The sequence below is a fragment of the Somniosus microcephalus genome, chromosome 10 (genome assembly GCF_052327205.1).
Source record: "Somniosus microcephalus isolate GS21.2 chromosome 10, FLI_Smic_1.0, whole genome shotgun sequence".
NCBI classification, from domain to species: domain Eukaryota; kingdom Metazoa; phylum Chordata; class Chondrichthyes; order Squaliformes; family Somniosidae; genus Somniosus; species Somniosus microcephalus.
Window position 1 is genome coordinate 216190047 of NC_140996.1, and position 22762 is coordinate 216212808.

The 22762-nt window shown below is 46.8% G+C and overlaps 1 long non-coding RNA gene across 1 annotated transcript; it reads left to right on the forward strand.

Moving 5' to 3' along the window:
- The first annotated feature begins 6234 nt into the window (after positions 1-6234).
- LOC147112091 (uncharacterized) lies at positions 6235-7807 on the forward strand. Its single transcript, XR_015079815.1, has 2 exons — positions 6235-6748; positions 6855-7807. It is a non-coding gene; the product is annotated as an uncharacterized LOC147112091 (long non-coding RNA).
- The last annotated feature ends 14955 nt before the right edge of the window (positions 7808-22762 follow it).

Sequence of the window (22762 nt, forward strand, 5' to 3'; positions counted from 1 at the left end):
TTGGTTCTTCTGCCAATCACCTTAAATCTGTGTCCCCTGGGTCTTGACCCTTCCACCAATGGGAACAGTTTTTCTCTATATACTCTGTCTAGACACATCATGATTCTGAACACCTCTATCAAATATCCTCTCAACCTTCGCTGCTCCAAGGAGAACAAATCCAGCTTCTCCAGTCTATCCAGGTAACTGAAGTCCTTCATCCCTGGAACCATTCTCGTAAATCTTTTCTGCACCCTCTCTAAGGCCTTCACATCCTTCCTAAAGTGCGGTGCTCAGAATTGGGCACAGTACTCCAGTTGAGGCCAAACCAGTGTTTTATAAAGGTTCATCATAACTTCCTTGCTTTTGTACTCCATGCCCATATAGCTTTATGAAGCCCAGGATCCCACAAGGTTTTTTAACTGCTTTCTCAACCTGCCCTGCCACTTTCAACGATTTGTGCCCATATACCCCCAGGTCTCTCTGTTCATGCACCCACTTTAGGATTGTACCCTTTAGTTTATATTGCCTCTCCTCGTTCTTCCTACCAAAATGTATCACTTCGCACTGTTCTGCATTAAATTTCATCTGTCACGTGTCCACCCATTCCACCAGCCTGTCTACGTCCTCTTGAAGTCTATCACTATCCTCCTCACTGTATTTCCAAGTTTTGTGTCATCTGCAAATTTTGAAATTGTGGCCTGTACACCGAAGTCTAAGTCATTAATATATATCAAGAAAAGCAGTGGTCCTAGAACCAACCCCTGGGGAACACCACTGTATACCTTCCTTCAATCTGAAAAACAACCGTTCACCACTACTCTGTTTCCTGTCACTTAGCCAATTTTGTATCCATGCTGTCACTGTCCCTTTTATTACATGAGCTTCAACTTTGCTGGCAACCCTATTATGTGGCACTTTGTCGAACGCCTTTTGAAAATCCATGTACACCACCTCAACCGCATTGCCTTCATCAACCCTCTCTGTTACCTCATCAAAAAACTTGATCAAGTTAGTTAAACATGATTTGCCTTGAACAAATCAATACTCGCTTTTCTTAATTAATCCACACTTGTCCAAGTGATTGTTAATTTTGTCCCTGATTATCATTTCTAAAAGCTTCCCCACTACCGAGGTTAAACTGACTGGCCTGTAGTTGCTGGGTTTATCCTTTTTTGAACAAGGGTGTAACATTTGCAATTCTCCAGTCCTCTGGCACCACTCCTGTACCTAAGGAGGATTTAAAGATCATGGCCAGTACCTCTGCGATTTCCACCATTGCTTCCCTCAGCATCCCAGGATGCATCCCATCCAGTTCTGGTGACTTATCTACTTTAAGGACAGCCAGCCTTTCCAGTACCTCCTCTTTATCAAGTTTTATCCCATCCAGTATGTCCACTACCTCCTCTTTTACTATGAATTTGGCAGCATCCTCTTCCTTGGTGAAGACAGATGCAAAGTACTCATTTAGTACCTCAGCCATGCCCTCTGCCTCCATGCATAGGTCTCCTTTTTGATCCCTAATCTGTCCCACCCCTCCTCTTACTATCCGTTTACTATTTATTTGCCTATAGAAGACTTTTGGATTACCTTTTATGTTGGCTGCCATTCTATTCTCATACCCTCTCTTTGCCCCTCTTATTTTCTTTTTCATTTCTCCTCTGACCTTTCTATTTTTAGTCTGACTCTCAGATATATTCTCGACCTGACATCTGTCAGACGCGCTCTTTTTCTGCTTCATCTTACTCTCTATCTCTTTCGTCATCCATGTAACTGAAGTCCCTCATCCCTGGAATCATTCTCGTAAATCTTCTCTGTACCCTCTCTAAGGCCTTCACACCCTTCCTAAAGTGCAGTGCCCAGAATTGGACACAATACTCCAGTTGAGGCCAAACCAGTGTTTTATACAGGTTCATCATAATTTCCACGCTTTTGTACTCTATACCTCTATTTATGAAGCTGAGGATCCTGTATGCTTTTTAAACTGATTTTTCAACCTACCCTGCCACCTTCAACGATTTGTGCTCATATACCCCCAGGTCTCTCTGTTCATGCACCGACTTTAGAATTGTACCCTTTAATTAATATTGCCTCTCCTCATTCTTCCTACCAAAATGTATCAGCTTTCACTTTTCTGCGTTAAATTTCATCTGTCACGTGTCCACCCATTCCACCAGCCTGTCTTCTTGAAGTCTATCACTATCCGCCTCACTGTTCATTATACTTCCAAGTTTTGTGTCATCTGCAAATTTTGAAATTGTGCCCTGTACACCCAAGTCTAAGTCGTTAATATATATCAAGAAAAGCAGTGATCCTAGTACTGACCCATGGGGAACACCACTGTATACCTTCCTCCAGTGTGAATAACAACCGTTCACCACTACTCTCAGTTTCCTGTCCTTTTGCCAATTTCGTATCCATGCTGCCACTGTCCCTTTTATTCCATGGGCTTCAACTTTGCTGGCAAGTCTATTATGTGGCACTTCATGAAACGCCTTTTGGAAGTCCATGTACACCACATCAACCGCATTGCCCTCATCAACCCTCTCTGTTACTTATCAAAAAACTCAATCAAGTTAGTTAAGCAAGATTTACCTTTAACAAATCCGTGCTGGCTTTCCTTAATTACTCCACACTTGTCCAAGTGACTGTTAATTTTGTCCCAGATTATCGTTTCTAAAAGCTTCTCCACTACCGAGGTTAAACTGACTGGCCTGTAATTGCTGGGTTTATCCTTACACCCTTTTTTGAACAAGGGTGTAACATTTGCAGTTCTCCAGTCCTCTGGCACCACCCCTGTATCTAAGGAGGATTGGAAGATTATGGCCAGTACCTCCACAATTTCCAACTTTACTTCCCTCAGCATCCTAGGATGCATCCCATCCGGTCCTGGTGACCTATCTACTTTAAGTACAGCCAGCCTTTCTAGTACCTCCTCTTTGTCAATTTTTATCCCATCCAGTATCTCAACTACCTCCTCTTTCACTATGAATTTGTCTTCCTTGGTAAAGACAGATGCAAAGTACTCATTTAGTACCTCAGCCATACCCTCTGCCTCCATGCATAGGTCTCCATTTTGGTCCCTAATCAGCCCCACCCTCTTACTACCCGTTTACTATTTATATGCCTATAGAAGATTTTTGGATTCCCTTTTATGTTCGCTGCCAATCTATTCTCATAATCTCTCTTTGCCCCTCTTATTTCCTTTTTCACTTCCCCTCTGAACTTTTTATATTCAGCCTGGTTCTCACTTGTATTCTCAACCTGACATCTGTCATATGCGCTCTTTCATCATCCAGGGAGCTCTGACTTTGGTTGCCCTGCCTTTCTCCCTCGTGGGAATGTACCTCAACTGTACCCGAACCATCTCCTCTTTAAAGGCAGCTCATTGTTCGGTTATAGTCGTGCCTGCCAAACTTTGATTCCAATTTACCCGGGCCAGATCCATTCCCAACCCACTGAAATTGGCCTTCCTCCAATTAAGCATTTTTACTCTAGATTACTCCCTGTCCTATTCCATAGCTAATCTAAACCTTATGATACTATGATCACTGATCCCTAAATGTTTCTCTACTGACACTTGCTCCACTTGACCTGCCTCATTTTTCAGAACCAGATCCAGCAATGCCTCCTTCCTCGTTGGCCGGAAACATATGATCAAGAAAGTTCTCCTGAACACACTTCAGAAATTCTTTCCCCTCTCTGCCCTTTACACTATTACTTTCCCAGTCTATATTAGAATAGTTGAAGTCCCCCATTATCACTACTCTATAGTTCTTACACCTCTCTGTAATGTCCCTCCAAATTTGCTCCTCTATATACTTCCCACTAGTTGGTGACCTATAGAGTACACCTAGTAGTGTAATGACAGCTCTATTATTTCTCTGATCAAATAGATTCTGCCCTTGACCCCTCCAGGACATCCTTTCTCTCTAGCACTGTAATATTCTTCTTAATCAATACTGCCACCCCACCTCCTTTTTTTCCTTACCTATCTTTCCTGAACACCTTATATCCAGGAATATTTAGTACCCAATCCTGCCCTTTTTTGAGCCAGGTCTCCGTTATCGCCACAACATCAAATTCCCATGTGGCTATTTGTGCCTGCAGTTCACCAACCTTATTTAACACGCTTCGTGCATTCACACACATGCACTGTAAACCTATCTTAGACCTTCTTGTATTCTCTCTTAGTCTGCCCCCACCTAATACCGTACTATTTCTTACTCTCGTGCTATCTGTCTCTCCCAATCCTTTGTGCACTTTGTTTCTCCTTTCTAATGCTACATCCTGGTGCCCTCGCGGGGTGGTTTGCTAGTCTTGCCAAATTAGTTTAAACCCTCCCCAACAGCACTAGTAAACCCTCCCGCGAGGACATTGGTTCACTGCTCTGTTGAAGTGCCACCTGTCCGACCTGTACATGTCCCACCTCCCCCGGAACCGGTCCCATTGTCCCAGGAATCTAAATTCCTCACTCCTGCATCATCTCTCCAGCCACGCATTCATCTGCTCTATCCTCTTATTTCTTTACTCACAAGCTCGTGGCACTGGGAGTAATTCAGAGATTACTACCTTTGAGGTCCTGCTTTTTAATCTCTTTCCTAGCTCCCTAAAATCTGCCTACAGGACCTCATCTACCTATGTCATTGATACCGATATAGGCCACGACCTCTGTTTGTTCACTCTCCCCCCTCAGAATGTTCTGCAGCTGCTCAGTGACATCCTTGACCCTGGCATCAGGGAGGCAACATACCATCCTGGAATCACGTCTGTGGCCGCAGATATGCCTGTCTGTTTCCCTAACTATCGAATCCCCTACCACTATTGTTTTCCCGATTTACCTCCTCCCCACCCCTGGACAGCTGAGCCACCCATGGTGCCATGGACTTGGCTCTGGCTGTATTCCCAGAGGAACCATCGCCCTCACTAATATTCCACCCTGAACACTGGTTAGAGAGTGAGATGCACTCAGGGGACTCCTGCACTACGTGCCTGGTCCTCTTTGTCTCTTTGACTGTCACCCATTCCCTCTCTGGCTGCAAACACTTATGGTGCGGGGTGACCACCTCCTGAAACATGCTATTCACGTAGCTCTCAGCCTCACAGATGCACCACGGTGATGCCAGCTGCTGCTCAAGCTCCGAAACCTGGAACTTGAGCTCCTCCAGCTGACGGTACTTCCTGCACATGTGGTTGTCCAGGACATGGGAAGCGCCACGGAGTTCCCACATGGCACAAGATGGGCATTCCACAGGACCGAGGTGCCCTGCCATGCCTCTACTTAATAGACTATTATGTAATTTAACAGAAGTAAACGTAAGACTTAAAAAAAAACAACCACCAGCTATTCCCCAATCAACTCCTTCCCTTGTGCTGATGTCACTTACCTCGCTCCCTGATGCTTGCACTTCCTCCGGGCTCTGGGCTCTCAGGCCTACCTTTATCTGCGGCCGCTCCTCTCGCTCTCCCCCAGGTCCACTCTCGTGTCTACTAACTTAGAGACCTTGGGTTCTGTGGCTCCACTCCTCCTTTTCAGTCAGACGTCTCCACCGCTTACCTCCTCTCCACTGAATTCCTGCGCTCACCAAATTCCTCCACTCTGCTCACTATTCACTCCGTTTGTGTTCTCCCAGCTCTGTCTCCCAGCTCTGTCTCCCAGCTCTGTCTCCAAATTCTGTGCTCAAACTCTGTGCTTTTGCAAACTAGTGCAACTAAAAACTCATGAATTGCACCTCACTATCTCTGAAACCTCCTCCAGCCCTACAACCCTCCGAGCTCTCTGCATCCTTCAATCCTGAGCTCTTGCGCATACCTGATTTTAATCGCTTCACCATTGGCAGCTGCACCTTCAGCTGCTGAGGCCCTAAGCTCTGGAATTCTCTGCTTAAACCTCTCCGCCTCTCTAACTCTCTCTCCTCCTTTAAGACGCTCCTTAAAACCTACCTCTTTGACCAAGCTTTTGGTCATCTGTTTTGATATCTCCTTATGTGGCTCGGTGTCAAATTTTGTTTGATAATGCTCCTGTGAAGCGCCTTGGGACATTTTACTATGTTAAAGGTGCTATATAAATGAAACTATAAAAACGTTTTCTTAGTTTTTCGTGGGCAGCCTCCAACAGTCACTTTAAGGATCACTGATTAGGCTGCCGAAGACCCGGAATAACTGACTATAATGCGTGCATTGCGACCCAAAATTTCCCTCCCAACGTTGATTTTTCGTCTACAAAACGGGCACAACGATGTTCAATTTCTTCCCATTTGACTTCATTTGATTGACAGTCACGTAATGTTAGCTCGAATAACGTTATGCTCAATTGGTCTTGGGCAGTAGCGCAAAATGGACAATAGTGAACTGGACAGATCTGGAGGAGGCCTTCAGCATGCACCAGCCAGGGTCTCCAGAATCGCCGTGGTCTGCTACGCCCTGCACAACATAGCGCAGCAGCGAGGATTAGCGCTGCATGAGGAACAAGGCGCTGAAGCGAGGAGCAGCCCTTTTCTTCTGGGAATTCATGTTGCACACCAGCAGTGTCAGCACTGCAGCCTGTCAAGATCAGAACTGAGATCAAATGGGGCCATGGCCCCTTTAAATATACCAGCACCAAATGCGTCAGCGCTGACGTCACCAGACCCGTACCTTTTAATTGGGCCAGGTAACACGCAGGGCGGGCTTAACCAGGCCCATTACGGCAATTTTTTTTTCCAGCGGGATGAAGACAGCAACGGGCTCACCGCCCGCCACTGACCTCTCCCAGCACGAACCCGCCCAGGTAGGCGAAATCGCGGCCAAGGTTTCAGGTCGATGACCTTTCATCAGAACTCTGACTTGCTGAGTATTTCCAGCATTCTCTGATATTGTTTTCCATTGCCTTTCAGCCCCGTGAAAGATGGTCACTTGGGACAAGATACTGGAGAGTGTGACAGGCGTTCACGGAACTGACCTCCAATGCGGAGTCAGCACCTTCATGAGGGGAGAGGAGGGGCAGGAAGAAAACCGACACCAAAAAAAAATTACATAAATTTCTAAGATTTGAATAAAATATTTTTGAGGAAGTTCCACAGTGACATTTTGATATGTGGTGTGATTCTGCAATCCATAGGCTAAACAACTTCTCTGTGGTTTTTAATAGATTCGTTTAAAACCCACACATGGCTCACCATACTCCCCTGATCTAATGGAAATGAACATTTCAAGCCTGATTTCCAAGTAGCTGGTTTTTTTGTGTGTTTCTTTTACTAATGATTAATTAACTGAGTTGCTGTAGCTGCAGTGTGTATTATCTACAGGATGCCCTGCAGCAGCTTGTCAAGTTTACTTTGACAAACGGTAACACAACTCCCGGCCTCCTTACCTGACGTGATCCCCGAGCAGCGTGGACCCCGTGGGCGACCTCGTAAAATTTAAAGGGGAGCTCAAAATACTTTTTTAAGTGGCTCGTAACAAGGTCATAATGACCTCCCTCGACATCTGGGAAAGTCGCGTGGCGGCGGGTTGACAGTGGGGTCCCGACCCGCTGTCAAAAAATGTTTTTTTCCCACCCTACCTGTCACCAAACGCACCCGCTGACCCTCAAAAAATTCCCCCCCCACCATGTCAACATTTAAGAATAGGTCAGATAGGTGGTTAAAGGAAAGGGAATTAAAGGGATAAAGGAACATAAAGGCACATGGGATTAGGATTACTGCTCATGCGGAGGATAAACTGGATGGAGGCTGTGGACTGGTTGGACTGAACGGTCTGTTTCCTTGTTGTAATTTTGATGTTCTATGTAAAGGAACAAATCATATGTAAATGAATATTTACGCATTAAATCTTACGTACAATACAACCGCTGTAGTATTCTCTGGAAGCACCTCTATTTGAAGAAGTACCATTGACACCAGACATGCACTTCTTCTGTACCTGATGCATTCAAACATGGACGACCTGGCATTCAGAGTTCTGCATATACAGCAGGCCAAGGCTTTCATTCGGGCTTCAACCTGCTGGTGGGCTAGGCATTTGCTGTTCTGCCCAGCTTAAATGCACCTACCCAGTTCCATGCATATTCACAGTAACCTAACATAGGAACAAGAGTAGGCCATTCAGCCACACTAGTCTGCTCCGCCATTCAATTAGATCATGGCTGATCTGTACCTCAACTCCATTTACCTGGTTTTGATTCATATCCCTTGATACCTTTACCCAACACACATCTAAGCCATCTCAGTCTTGAAAAATGTAATTGTCCCAGCCTTTTTGGGGGAGAGAGTTCCACATTCCCACTACCTGTTGTGCGCTAGGAGCACACAGACATACAAAGCCATGTTACCAGCCTATAAAATTCAATTTCTAAACAGCTTTAGTGCATTTTTAGAGGCTGCCTGGGTTCCAAGCCTCAAAGTGCCAGTTAAGGAAATTTGTACTTTGAGGTAATTTATTTTAAAGTTACCAGACTGCAGCAATACAATCGATGTCATGATTTTAATGCACTCGTTTAAGCTCTACAGCAGGCCGCAGGACTAGGTTGGTCCGATCCCAAAGAGGGTCCAATCCCTGAATACGGGGGTGGTGGGTCTGATCCCAAGGGGATGTTCCAATCCCTGATCCCGGGGAAGGGTGGGTGGGGGATCCGATCTCAATGGGGATCCAGTCCAGAGGAGCGGATTCCCATTTCGGGAGGGAGTGTCCAATCCCCACTCCTGGGGGCAGTCTGATCCCTGACCCCGTGGGTGGTCCAATCCCGGGGGGAGCAGGGGGCGCTTTAGATGGGGGGGTCAGATGGTGGAGGAGTTTGGGCAGCCGGGGGAAAGCACTCCTGCTCCTCCCGGCCCACAAGGTGCGCTACCCGAGGCTGTCCTCGCCTCGCAGCAGATGCTGTGTTTCTGGAGGCCCGGGAAACCTGGCCGGTCGCAGTAAATCCTCCAGCCTCATTATCATATTTAAAATGCCAACCTGCCTCCTAGGAGTGGGTTGGCTGCCCGCTCCTCGTCCTGCCTCAGTAAAAGCTGGAAGTCGGCGGGTTGGAGCTGGCTTCCTGACTCGCTTCCATTTTTTGCCCATTTAACCCCCCACCCGCACCCAATCCCACCCGCTCACCCATGTTAAAATTCCCCCCTATGTGGTTGACGCCCTCTGGGAAATTAGAAATGAGCAATAACTACTGACTTGCCAGTGTCAACCACACCCCAAGAACAAGAACAAAATGAAACTGTCCACTCAAAAGTAAAACTGGCTGCTTCGTAGAAATTTCAGTACAGAAGGAAGCCATTTTGATCCACTGAGCTTGTCCCTGTACCAATGCCAGCTTTACACCAGGGCTATCTATTTAAACCTATTTCCTTGCCCTTTCCAAGTATCATTTAATATCTTTCTTCAAGTGCTTATCTAACTCCCTCAATGTTGTTATTGACTCAACTTGATTAGCCACTTGTGGTAATGTATTTCATATTCTAATAGCACTTTCGAATGGAAAAAAGTTATTCTAACTTCCCCCTTTATGCTTCTTGTACTAATCCTAAACTTACTCCCCCCCATAATTCCCCCACCATCCGATCTCAATGGGGATCCAGTCCAGAGGAGCGGATTCCCATCCCGGGAGGGGGTGTCCAATCCCCACTCCTGGGGACAGTCTGATCCCTGACCCTGTGGGTGGTCCAATCCCAGATAGAGGAAGGGTGGCAAGTTGAAAATCTACCACATCATCTCAACAATACGACAAACACCCTGCTCCTCCTCACTCCATATCAAAATGTTAAGGTTTTTTGTTACTTATCTTTTTGCTGGAGGCCACTTGTTTGGTCGCAACCACACCTGGGAAACCATGTGCGAAGCAGGCCCAATGTCTGCTCTGCTCAGGGCAGCATCATTTCCCAGCAGGGGATCTAAGACAGGCATCAGGCCCCTTCTTAGCAATAAAAGGCACAGGACGTTGGTCCTCGCAATTGGCGCGGTCCAATTTCTATCCCAACATTGCTGTTTTAGTTTGCGAGCAATACTGTGGGAAACCTTTCCCAGACAGTGATCTAGCCAATGTAAAGTGAACAGTTCAATACATTAAACAAGCTGTGAACAGCAATTAAGAACTGGGAAGGCAAAGCTAGCTAATTTCTCAACAAACTGCTGTGGAGTAATGTAAGCTTTTTATTTCGACTGTCATTAAATTGACAGCAAGACCAATTCTTTTGAAACAGTTTGGAATAAGTTTGTTAAACACACAAACTCATGCACATCAAAACAATAGCCTACTGGTATCCTATGACTCTACTCGATTACAACTCGTAAGGTAATGGGTTAGATTTACACAGACTAGTCATTCCCTGAGTTAGGCAATGCACGTGGCCTTTTTCCTTGCTTCTTGGTCTGGTCTGTAGAGGGAGGGCTTCTTGTTCTTCCCCATGGAGAGAGAGAGCCTTTGGTTCATGTTTTTATATCTTTTTAAAGTCCATTGTCTTCTAGTTTAAATTCTTAAGACGCCACGATTGGGTCTTAGATTCCAGCAGTTCTTGATTGGCTTTCCTTTGAACATGTGTCTCTCTGCAGTTGTTGGTGCCATTTCTTGCTTCAGTTAATTGTTTGTTGGCTCTTGAGTTTTGATGGTGAGTTTCGATGTTGTCTCTGTGGAGGTTATCCTGTTATGCAGGTTTCCTTTGTCAAGTTTCGCACCGTTGCCTTACCCAGGGGAGATCTGTACACATCAAATTTATCTTTATCTTATATTAATAGTCTCGAGTCCATCACACTTACAAAACATATATTTTTATTCTTATAGATTCCCCGCCTTGAGTTTTCTCAGGTAGCAGATCATGATGATCCCCACCACTACAATTATGGCTTGTGCCAGTATCATAAGCATTGAGAGGGTTCTGTGCCAAGGGTGTTGTCCTACATCATAAATTGTTTCCCACCATGGGCTGGCTCCTAGTTTTTGTATAGCTCTGCTGTTTATGGCATTGTTCTGTGTCATTTGTATCCGTATTGTGGTCCTGTGGGAAACAAGATCAGTGTAGTGTTTACTCTTTGGCAGTTTTTAACTGGTTAACATGATACCATTTCTTGTACTTAACACCCTATTTCCCCGGTAACTGAATCAAATACACTGCGGGGTTCAATCGGTCTATAATTGTATGTGGTCCCCACCACCCGGGCTCAAAGACATGCTTCTTTTTCCCATAATTTGGAATCATTACGGTGTCCCCCACTTGATACTCAAAGGGACGTACTTTCTTGTTAAAGTACCTTATCATTTATCTTTTTGACTTCCCCAATTTCGTGGCCACAAATCGATTCATCTGATCGGTGTGATCTATCACTTGTTCCAGCCACTTGGAACTACATGGTTCCATTGTCGAGGGGCTCATTCCCATTAGTGTTAGCTGGCCTGGTGTTCTCATGAGTCTCCCCATCATGGCCTTGTATGGGGAGACTCCTGGGGCTCGATTTTAACTCAGGTGCGGGGAATTGTCGGGTTCCCCGAATTTGGTGTTTCCCACACGAATCTAAATGGGCCTGTGAGATTGATGCAATTTTCACTCAATTGGCCAATTGATTTCCAGCGTGTGGGAAGCCTTGGCAATTGAGTATTTCCAGTCAGAAAGTTGCAGAATATGACGTCATCATTGCTGCTGCTTTTAGGGCCCACAGCAAGCCTTGCTTCTTCTGCAGGTTTCCAAGCTTTGCCATTGAGATGGCACAGGAGCCTACAGGAGTAACGGCCAGCGGGAGGGCAAGAGCTGCCCCCAAATTTGATGAGGCTTCACTCCAGGCATTGCTGGATAGTGCTAGGGCCCACAGGGAGGTCCTGTTCCCTTCTTTAGGGAGGAAGAGGCCTCCCAGTCAGACCAAGGCTGTGTGGCTACAGGTGGCTGGGGAAGTCAACTCCTTGGGGCTCACATGGCACACCTGGATGCAGTGCAGAAAAAGATTCCATGACCTTCATCGCACTGGAAAAGTAAGTACTGTATGAAGTTTCCATCACCCTCATTCTGATCCCCATTGCCTTTCCTCACCAGCACTCAGCTTTAGCAATCTCTTCCTCCACATCCCACTTGACACTGACATCCATGCACCCTTACCCATTCCCTCTCTCTCTATGCTCACATTCACATAACTATTCCACCATGCAGCCCTCACACTCCCTCTCACTCTGATGCTTTGAACACAACTGACAACACACAGGGAGGGCCCTTGGTCTTGCAACCTCACTCCATCTTTGTCTCCTAAGTATCTATGCTATGCAATCTCTGCACTCACTCCTTCATTTTCACTCAACCTCCAGTTGTCTCCCTCATTGCAGGAAAAGAGAGCAAGCCAGGACAGGAGGAGGGCCGCCCTCATTAGCCCAGCTCACCCCCTGGGAGGAAGGCTTCCTGGAGATTGTCGGGGCTGACATAGATGCAGGAGTTGGGGAAGGAGAGACAGGTGCATCCCTGCAAGCTGGTGACAGAATAGTTTTCCATCTCTCTCATTGGCATTGCATGAGTCGCTGATAATGATTCTGAAGCTACATCATATGGACTTATGATCATCTGCAAAATGCAATGTGCATGTAACCTTGGCATCACATCTTAACTTTTTCCTTGACCCCCCCACAGGACCATCGAGAGCCCCCATCCCCACGGTGCAGGAGGAAGAGCCTGAGCTTCCAGACTCCTCAGAGGAATCTGCAACCTCTAAGGGCGCAGCGTCAGCAGAAATAAGCGCACCCAGCACCAGCGCAGACACTCGCGCCTCGGTGGGACCTTCGGGACATAGAGTTGTCACCTGGTGTACCACAGCTCACAAGTGAGCATCAGCAGATTGTGGAGACAGGGACAGCAGTGGAGAGTCCTCGTCGGAGGGCGCAGGACACTGCCAGCTTGGCTCAGCTGCATGTCGACCCTCTGCTTCTGTGTCCATCCATAAGATCAAATGGAACTCCAGGCACAGATGCAGGAGTCTCTGGCAGGTTTTGTCTCTAGGGTCGCTGCGAGTGTGGAGCAAATGGAGGAGTCCATAGCGAACATGAGCAGAGCCTTTGTGGAGTCATTGTTGCATGAACGCATCAACACGGAAAGGATGGCTACCTACATGGAAATGATTGCTGCCTCCGTGGTAAGGCTGGCTACGGTAGAGGAGAGGAGGGCTATGGCCATGGAGGAGGTTAGTCGCCAGGGTATGGAAAACATGATGAGTGTTCAGAATAGAATGACATCTCTTGAGGAGCGATGGGCATCTATTGAACAGAGAAACCAGACCTTCATGGAAGTCCTTCTGAGTAGGACTGCCATTGCAGATACGGGTCCCCATGGCCCCCCTGATGTGCAGCAAGGTGCTCTCAAGCCACTTGCAGGCACTGAGGGGGACCTGACCCATGAGAGGGAGGTTGGTGGCAGACCTCAAGGAAGTGGGGGCTCCTCTCCAAGCGCTCACACTTCCATGCCACTGCAGAGACCTCGGTCAGAGCCCCACCAGAGTCCATACCCAACTGAGATAGACGTCTCAACTCCTACACAGCCGCAGGAGCAGCAGACTGCTGACGAGCCCTCACAGGCTCGCCACCTCAGAGGACACCCGCCAAAGGTGTCGAGACAGGAGCAGCAGGAAAGTGAGCAAGGGGACTCCACATCTGCTGAAGCCACAGGGGAACCACTACATAGGAGCACACGTAAGAGGAAAATAAAGCACTAATAGTCACAAGGGTAGTCACTTGGGTGAAATGTTGTGTATTCTGTAAAAATGCCATCAGTTGTTTGTTTTGCATAAAAATTCTGATGGCAACTTCTGCAGTTGTGGCATGTGTCATTTCGCGAATGCGGCTGGAGGTCCTCTAATGCCAAGAAGGGAAGGAAAAAAAGGCCTCCCATGCTTCTGGTAGGTGACTCAGTTGAGGAAGCATGAGTGAGGGTGGCGAGAGGGGTCTCGCAGGAGGTCACACTGGAGAAGTGTGTGAGGCTCCAACCTTCCACAGGTGTGGTTAAGCCTGGTAAAAGTTGCCCCAGGCCTGAAACAACAAAGTCCTGCCACCTGCAAATGATGGCTGATCAAATCTCCTCTTTAATGGTTGACCTGCAGCTGATAGTCAGCAAGCCAATAGTGTTCATGCCAGGTTTCACAGGCATGCTCCCCACCAGGCGTGTTTTACGTGGGAAAAGGGTTAAACAGGCAAGGGCCTGTTAAAATGGGATTATAAAGGCCAATCAGTGCTGTTTAAGGGCCCTGAAGACCAGTCCCGCCTGTTGCAGGCAGGACTGATTCGGGACCATCAGACACGCCTGGGTTAAAATGGCTAGGTGTCGGGAACCAGGCGGGGGGGTTCCCGACCCCCAGGTTTTGCGATTTTAACCCCCCACACGCCTCAAAGCCCGCCTGAGTTAAAATTGAGCCCTTGTTGTTTTATGAGGTGTGGACCTCATTGCCATTAAGCACATTGGCACCATGTTGGCCCATTGGGTGGGATGGTCCGCACACAATTGTTTTAACATTAACTTGAGGGTCCTGTTCCCCTTTCGACCCCTCCGGATGACTGGGGGTGGTGAGCAATATGTAGTTTGTGTTTTATCCCCAACATTTCCTGCAGGTAGGTAAGACTCTTACCTTGATCGCTGTCCACTTGTACCGGTACTCCCCACCTACAAAACACATGATTTAATAGTGTTTTGGCTGCCGTGATTGCGGTGTTGGAGCGGCAGGGGAATGCTTCAATCCATTTAGTGAATTGATCCACCACCACTAGGGCATGCTGAAAATTGCCTTGCGCCTGTGGAAGAGGCCCAATGAAGTCTATCTGGAGGTGAGTCCATGGCCCCTTGAGGTAGGGGCGCGCTTTGAAGCAAGGCTCGGTTGTTGCATGTGGGAAGATTGTGCTGCAGGCACGGTAGGCATCGTGCCACATATAGGTTGATTGTTTCCCTCATGGAAGGCCACCAATCTGTGGATGTTACCTTATAGAAGGTTACCAGGGCTGAATAGTGCCCTGCCGTGGGGTGGGAGTGAAAGAGGGAGAGCAGTTCCTGACCCACCTCTGGTGGAACACGCACCACCGGGCAGGCGTATGGCTTTCTTTTGAACATCAGCAACTGCTCCGCTGAGTATGGGACAGTGGCTAATGTGCTATTGGGGGCTCAGGCTGTCGGTTGGGGAAGGGGTCTGTCAGGGGCAGTGCCTAGTGTGGTATTGGGGGCCCAGACTGTCGGTTGGGGAAGGGGTCTGTCAGGGGCCGTGTCTAGTGTGGTATTGGGGGCCCAGGCTGTCAGTTGGGGAAGGGGTCTGTCAGGGCCGTGCTTAGTGTGGTATTGGGGGCTCAGGCTGTCAGTTGGGGAAGGGGTCTGTCAGGGGCAGTGCCTAGTGTGGTATTGGGGGCTCAGGCTGTCAGTTGGGGAAGGGGTCTGTCAGGGCCGTGCTTAGAGTCATAGAGTCATAGAGTCATAGAGTAATACAGCACAGATAGAGGCCCTTCGGCCCATCGTGTCCGCGCCGGCCATCAAGCCCTGTCTAATCTAATCCCATATTCCAGCATTTGGCCCGTAGCCTTGTATGCTATGGCATTTCAAGTGCACATCCAAATGCTTCTTAAATGTTGTGAGGGTTTCTGCCTCCACAACCCTTTCAGGCAGTGAGTTCCAGACTCCAACCACCCTCTGGGTGAAAAAGTTCTTTCTCAAATCCCCTCTAAACCTCCCGCCCTTTACCTTGAATCTATGCCCCCTAGTTATTGACCCCTCTACTAAGGGAAAAAGCTCCTCAGCATCCATCCTATCTATGCCCCTCATAATTTTGTACACCTCAATCATGTCCCCCCTCAGCCTCCTCAGCTCCAAGGAAAACAAACCCAATCTGCCCAGTCTCTCTTCATAGCTGAAGCGCTCCAGCCCTGGTAACATCCTGGTGAACCTCCTCTGCACCCTCTCTAACGCGATCACATCCTTCCTGTAGTGTGGCGACCAGAACTGCACACAGTATTCCAGCTGTGGCCTAACCAGTGTTTTATACAGCTCCATCATAACCTCCTTGCTCTTATATTCAATGCCTCGGCTAATGAAGGCAAGTATCCCATATGCCTTTTTTACCACCTTATCCACCTGTTCCGCCGCCTTCAGGGATCTGTGTACTTGCACACCCAGATCCCTCTGACCCTCCGTCTTGCCTAGGGTCTTTCCATTCATTGTGTATTCCTTTGCCTTGTTAGTCCCCCCAAAGTGCATCACCTTGCACTTTTCCGGGTTAAATTCCATTTGCCACTGTTCCGCCCATCTGACCAACCCATCTATATCGTCCTGCAGACTGAGGCTACCCTCCTCGCTATTTACCACCCTACCAATTTTTGTATCATCCGCGAACTTACTGATCATACCCTTTACATTCATATCCAAGTCATTAATGTAGACCACAAACTGCAAGGGACCCAGCACCGATCCCTGTGGTACCCCACTGGCCACAGGCTTCCAGTCACAAAAACAACCTTCGACCATCACCCTCTGCCTTCTGCCACTAAGCCAGTTTTGTATCCAATGTGCCAAGGCACCCTGGATTCCATGGGCTCTTACCTTCTTGACCAGTCTCCTGTGCGGGACTTTATCGAAGGCCTTACTGAAATCCATGTATACCACATCCACTGCGTTACCCTCATCCACACACCTAGTCACCCCCTCAAAAAATTCAATCAAATTAGTCAGACATGATCTTCCCTTGACAAAGCCATGTTGACTATCCCTGATTAATCCTTGCCTCTCCAAGTGGAGACAAATTTTGTCCCTCAGGATTTTTTCCAATAATTTTCCTACCACTGATGTTAGGCTCACTGGCCTGTAGTTCCCCGGTTTTTCCCTACTACCCTTCTTGAATAATGGTACTACATTAGCGGTTCTCCAGTCCTCTGGCACATCCCCTGTGGCCAGAGAGGTCCTGAATATATGTGTTAGAGCCCCCGCAATCTCCTCCTTTGCCTCACACAGCAGCCTGGGATACATTTCATCCGGGCCTGGGGATTTACCCATTTTTAGGCCAGCTAAAACCGCCAATACCTCCTCCCTCTCGATGTTAATATGTTCGAGCATATCACAGTCCCCCCGCCCTATTTCGATGTCTACATCGTCCTTCTCCATAGTGAAAGCAGATGCAAAAAATTCATTTAGAACCCCTCCTACATCTTCCGGCTCCACACACAGATTGCCACTTTTGTCCCTAATGGGCCCTATTTTTTCCCTAGTTATCCTCTTACCCTTAATATATTTATAAAACATCTTCGGATTTTCCTTTATTTTGCTTGCCAGTGTTATTTCATGGCCCCTCCTTGATCTCCTAATTTCTTTTTTAAGTATCCCCCTGCACTTTTTGTACTCCTCTAGGGCTTCCTCCGTCTTTAGCCTTTTGTATCTACCAAAAGCCCTCCTTTTTTTCCTAATCCATTCTCGTATATCCCCTGACATCCAAGGTTCCCTGTGGTTTTTGGAAACACCCTTGACCTTTACGGGAACATGTTGCCATTGTATGATCTCAATCTCCCTTCTGAAAGCCTCCCATTGCTCCGATGCGGATTTTCCTACAAGTAGCTGATCCCAGTCCATTTTGGCCAGATCCTGCCTTATCCTATTAAAATCGGCCTTCCCCCAATTTAGAACCTTTATTTCCGGCCCATCCCTGTCCTTTTCCATGGCCACCTTAAATCTTACCATATTATGGTCACTATCACCAAAGTGCTCACCTACTAGCACTTTTTCCACTTGGCCGGCCACATTCCCTAGAATTAGGTCCAGTACCGCCCCCTCTCTTGTAGGACTTTCTACATGCTGGCTCAAAAAGCTCTCCTGGATGCACTTTAAGAATTCTACACCCTCTGAGCCTTTCACACTCTGACTATCCCAGTTAATATTGGGGAAGTTGAAATCCCCCATTATTATTACCCTATTATTTGCACATTTCTCTGAGATTTGCCTACATATCTGTTCCTCTATCTCCCCCTGACTGTTTGGAGGCCTATAGTACACTCCCAGCAAAGTGCTTGCCCCCTTTTTGTTTTTAAGCTCCACCCATATGGCCTCATTAGAGGACCCTGCTAATATATCATCCCTCCTTACTGCAGTAATTGACTCCTTAATTAATATTGCGACACCCCCTCCTCTTATACCTCCCCCTCTGTCTCGCCTGAAGATTCTGTACCCCGGAATATTGAGCTGCCAGTCTTGCCCTTCCCTCAACCATGTCTCCGTGATAGCAACAATATCATACTCCCATGTGTTTATCAACACCTTCAGTTCATCCACCTTATTTGCAAGACTCCTTGCATTAAAATAGATGCCATCCAGCCTTGCCCTTATATATTTGCCCTGTCTACCAAGCTGACTTGTTTTTTTCTCTATAATTGGCAGCACATCCCCCCCTATTTCAGCTCCCCTCTGTATCCCATCCCCCTGCCAAGTTAGTTTAACCCCCCCCCCAACAGTGCTAGCAAACCTCCCCGCAAGGATATTTGTCCCGCTCTGGTTCAGGTGCAACCCGTCCGACTTGTACAAGTCCCACCTTTCCCAGAAGCAGGCCCAGTGATTAGTGTGGTATTGGGGGCTCAGGCTGTCGGTTGGGGAAGGGGTCTGTCAGGGGCAGTGCCTAGTGTGGTATTGGGGGCCCAGACTGTCGGTAGGGGAAGGGGTCTGTCATGGGCCGTGTCTAGTGTGGTATTGGGGGCCCAGGCTGTCGGTTGGGGAAGGGGTCTGTCAGGGGCAGTGCCTAGTGTGGTATTGGGGGCCCAGACTGTCGGTTGGGGAAGGGGTCTGTCAGGGGCCGTGTCTAGTGTGGTATTGGGGGTCCAGGCTGTCGGTTGGGGAAGGGGTCTGTCAGGGGCCGTATCTAGTGTGGTATTGGGGGCCCAGGCTGTTGGTTGGGGAAGGGGGTCTGTCAGGGGCAGTGACTAGTGTGGTATTGGGGGTCCAGGCTGTCGGTTGGGGAAGGGATCTGTCAGGGCCGTGTCTAGTGTGGTATTGGGGGCCCAGGCTGTCGGTTGGGGAAGGGGGTCTGTCAGGGGCAGTGACTGTAATGATCAATAACATGTCATTCTACAGTGGACACTAGGTGGAGCCGTAGAGCTGTGTAGAGCTGTACATAGCTGTATGTATATAAGACTACACTGCCCAGCTGTATAGATATTAAGACTACATTACCCATGAGGCACTAGGCTACCCAGAAGGCAACAGTCAAGATGGCAGCCTGCACACAGGAGCACACATGCTGCATCTCTACAGATACTGTACCTAGAGAACGTGTACTGAATAAATGACTAGCTAGAAGCTAGCTGTGTTCATAATAAGAATGTCTAGTTATTAATGAACATAAGATGGTACCAGGATGGTGAAGATCTGCTGAAAATTGTGAAAAGCGACATGGAGAATTTGAAGCCACCAGAGCGTTTGAAACTCACAGGAAACATCGACTACAATTGGCAGACTCTTAAACAACAATTCGAACTCTACATTGCAGCCATCGGATTCGGTACGAAGCCAGACGCAAGGAAGATAGCGTTGCTGCTTACGGTTGCAGGCCCACAGGCGATAGAGGTATTTAATACATTTGTATTTAATCCAGTGGACAACAGAGACAAATTAGACGATGTGCTAAAGAAATTTGATGCACATGGTTCTCCCAAAAAGAATGAGACCTATGAAAGATACATGTTCTGTTCAAGGACACAGCAGCAAAATGAGACTTTTGATAGCTTTATAACTGATCTGAAACTGAAAGCACAGACATGTAATTTCTCTGAGCTCAAAGCATCCATGATTTGTGACCAGATTGTGTTTGGTATTCATGATAAAAAAAAGTCAGGGAACGTCTGTTGAGAGAAACCGAACTAAATTTGGAAAATGCAGTGAAAATATGCCAAGCCAGCAAACTAGCTCGAAAGTACGTGAAGACTTTCAGTGAAATCAATAATGATGCGATTGTAATGAGTGATAATGCTGCTGTCGGTGCTGTGTCCTACAAGGGGAAGAAACGTGGACAGAACAGAAATGAAAAGCAATCGGAGGATAAAATTTTTAATTGTAAACGCTGTGGTTACAAACACCAGTTAAGACAATGCCCAGCGTTTGGAAAAATGTGCACAAAGTGTAATGGAAAGAATCACTTTGCCAAACAATGCTTTTCAAAAGTAAAAACTAAGAAAGGGCAACGAGTTAATGTAATTGAGGACACTGATTTAAGTGAGACATTTTTTGTAGGAATGGTGTCATGTGACAATATCAAAAAGGATACAGAAAATTTGCAGCCCTCAGAAATGGACAATGCTGAACATAAAGTTAATGCAGTAAAAGAGGACAAATGGATGATCCCACTGCAGGTAAATGGAGCATTAGTTACATTGAAACTAGACACTGGGGCAAAAGCAAACTTAATCAGTATGAGTGACATTAACAATATGAAAGAAAAGCCCAAAATATGGAAAAAGTCAGTACTACTGAAGGACTATAATGGACAAAAAATAGATAGCTTAGGTGTATGCAGACTTAAAGTGACAGTCAAAGACAAAGTGCATCATCTCATGTTTTCTGTTGTGGCTGAAAGACTTGATTCACTGCTGGGTGACAAAGCTTGTGAGGACTTAGAACTGGTCAAGGGAGTCTACCGTATAAACTGTGCCATAAGCAGACCAGATGACTCGGTGGATTCTGTAGTGAATAATTTCCAGGATGTGTTCAAAGGATTTGGAGTTCTACCATTCACTTACAAGATCCAGCTAAAGGAGGATGCTCAGCCAGTGGTACATGCTCCACAAAGAGTTCCAGCACCCCTGCGTGACCGGCTCAAGAATGAACTGGACAGAATGACCACACTAGGAGCCATCAGGAAAGTCGAAGAGCCAACAGACTGGGTTAACTCCATGGTATGTGTAAAGAAAAAGAACAATGATCTAAGAATATGCATGGATCCAAAGGACTTAAATGCAAACATAAAACGTGAACACTACCAGATTCCCAAGCGAGAAGAAATCACCAGTGAAATGTCAGGTGCCAGATACTTTACAAAGCTCGATGCCTCACAAGGATTTTGGCAACTAAAACTGGATGAAGAGAGCACCAAATACTGTACCTTCAACACACCATTTGGCAGGTATTGTTTCCTCAGAATGCCTTTCGGGATAATATCTGCATCTGAAATCTTTCATAGAGTGATGGAATACATAATTGAAGGTCTGGAAGGAGTTCGGGTCTATATTGATGACATCATCATCTGGGGCTCCGCACTGAAAGAACACAATGAGAGACTGACTAAAGTGCTACAGAGCATACGCCAGAATGGACTGAAGCTCAACAAAGCCAAGTGTCAGTTTGGCATCCAGGAAGTCACTTTCCTAGGAGATAATCTATCTGGTAAAGGAATAGAGCCAGATATGGAAAAAGTAAATGCCATACTCAAAATGCCCCGACCCACTGACAAAAAAGGAGTGCTACGCATCATGGGGATGATAAACTTCATTGGAAAGTTCATTCCTAACTTGTCAGCCAAGACAGCCTGTCTGCGAGACCTGCTACATAAAACAAATGAGTTTGCATGGACAGAAAGACATGAACAAGAGTGGATAAACCTCAAAACAGTGCTGACAACCACACCTGTACTCACCTTCTTTGACCCAACAAAAAGAATCAAAGTGTCAACAGACGCATCAAAAGATGGCCTAGGTGCAGTCTTGCTACAAGCAGAGGGTGAAGATTGGAAGCCTGTTGCCTATGCCTCCAGGTCTATGACTGATACTGAGTGTCGATACGCCCAGATTGAAAAGGAATGTCTAGGCTTGGTAGTTGGACTAGAAAAGTTTCATGGCTACATATATGGACTTCCCACCTTCACAGTTGAGACAGACCACAGCCCTCTGGTTGCCATCATAAAAAAGAACCTGAATGAGATGTCTCCAAGGATTCAACGACTCATGATGAAGCTGCAAAGATATGACTTTGAACTGATCTACACACCAGGCAAATACATAGTGTTAGCAGATGCACTATCCCGAGCACCCACAATGAATCATGTGAGCTCTACTGAAGAAGACGTGGATGTTCATGTGAGTATGGTCACTGCTGCGCTGCCCGTGTCAGACACAAAATCAAAGCAAATAGCAGAAGAAACAGTAAAAGATACAGTATTACAAACAGTAATAGAGAACATTCATCATGGTTGGCCAAAAGGTTCCTGTCCAAAATATTTTCACATAAGGTCAGAATTGAGTGTCGCAAGTGGACTATTACTAAAACAGAACAGAATAGTCATTCCACAGGCTCTATGTCAAGACATGCTCAAAAGGATTCATGAGGGACACCTCGGAATTGAAAAATGCAAAAGGAGGGCAAGGGACACTGTTTATTGGCCTGGCATAAATAAGGACATTGAGAACATGATAGGCAAATGTGAGACATGTCAGAAACACCAAAACAAACAAGCAAAGGAACCAATGATAGTAGCTGACATACCAACAGCACCATGGCAAAAGGTTGGTATGGACCTTTTTCATTTAAATGGTAAAGACTATCTAATAGTGATTGACTACTATTCTAACTATCCGGAGATGGCGCTGTTCTCAAGCACCACAGCAAGCAGTGTCATAATGCATGTGAAGTCCATCTTCGCCAGACATGGAATTCCCAGGATTGCCGTTAGCGACAATGGTCCGTGCTTCAACTGTAAGGAGTGGCAACAGTTTGCAGCACATTATGACTTTCAGCACATCACATCCAGTCCTTTGTATGCTCAGTCAAATGGTAAGGCAGAGAAAGGTGTTCAAGTTCTCAAGCAGCTACTGAAGAAAGCGACAGAAAGCAAGTCTGATCCTTATCTCGCCCTGCTG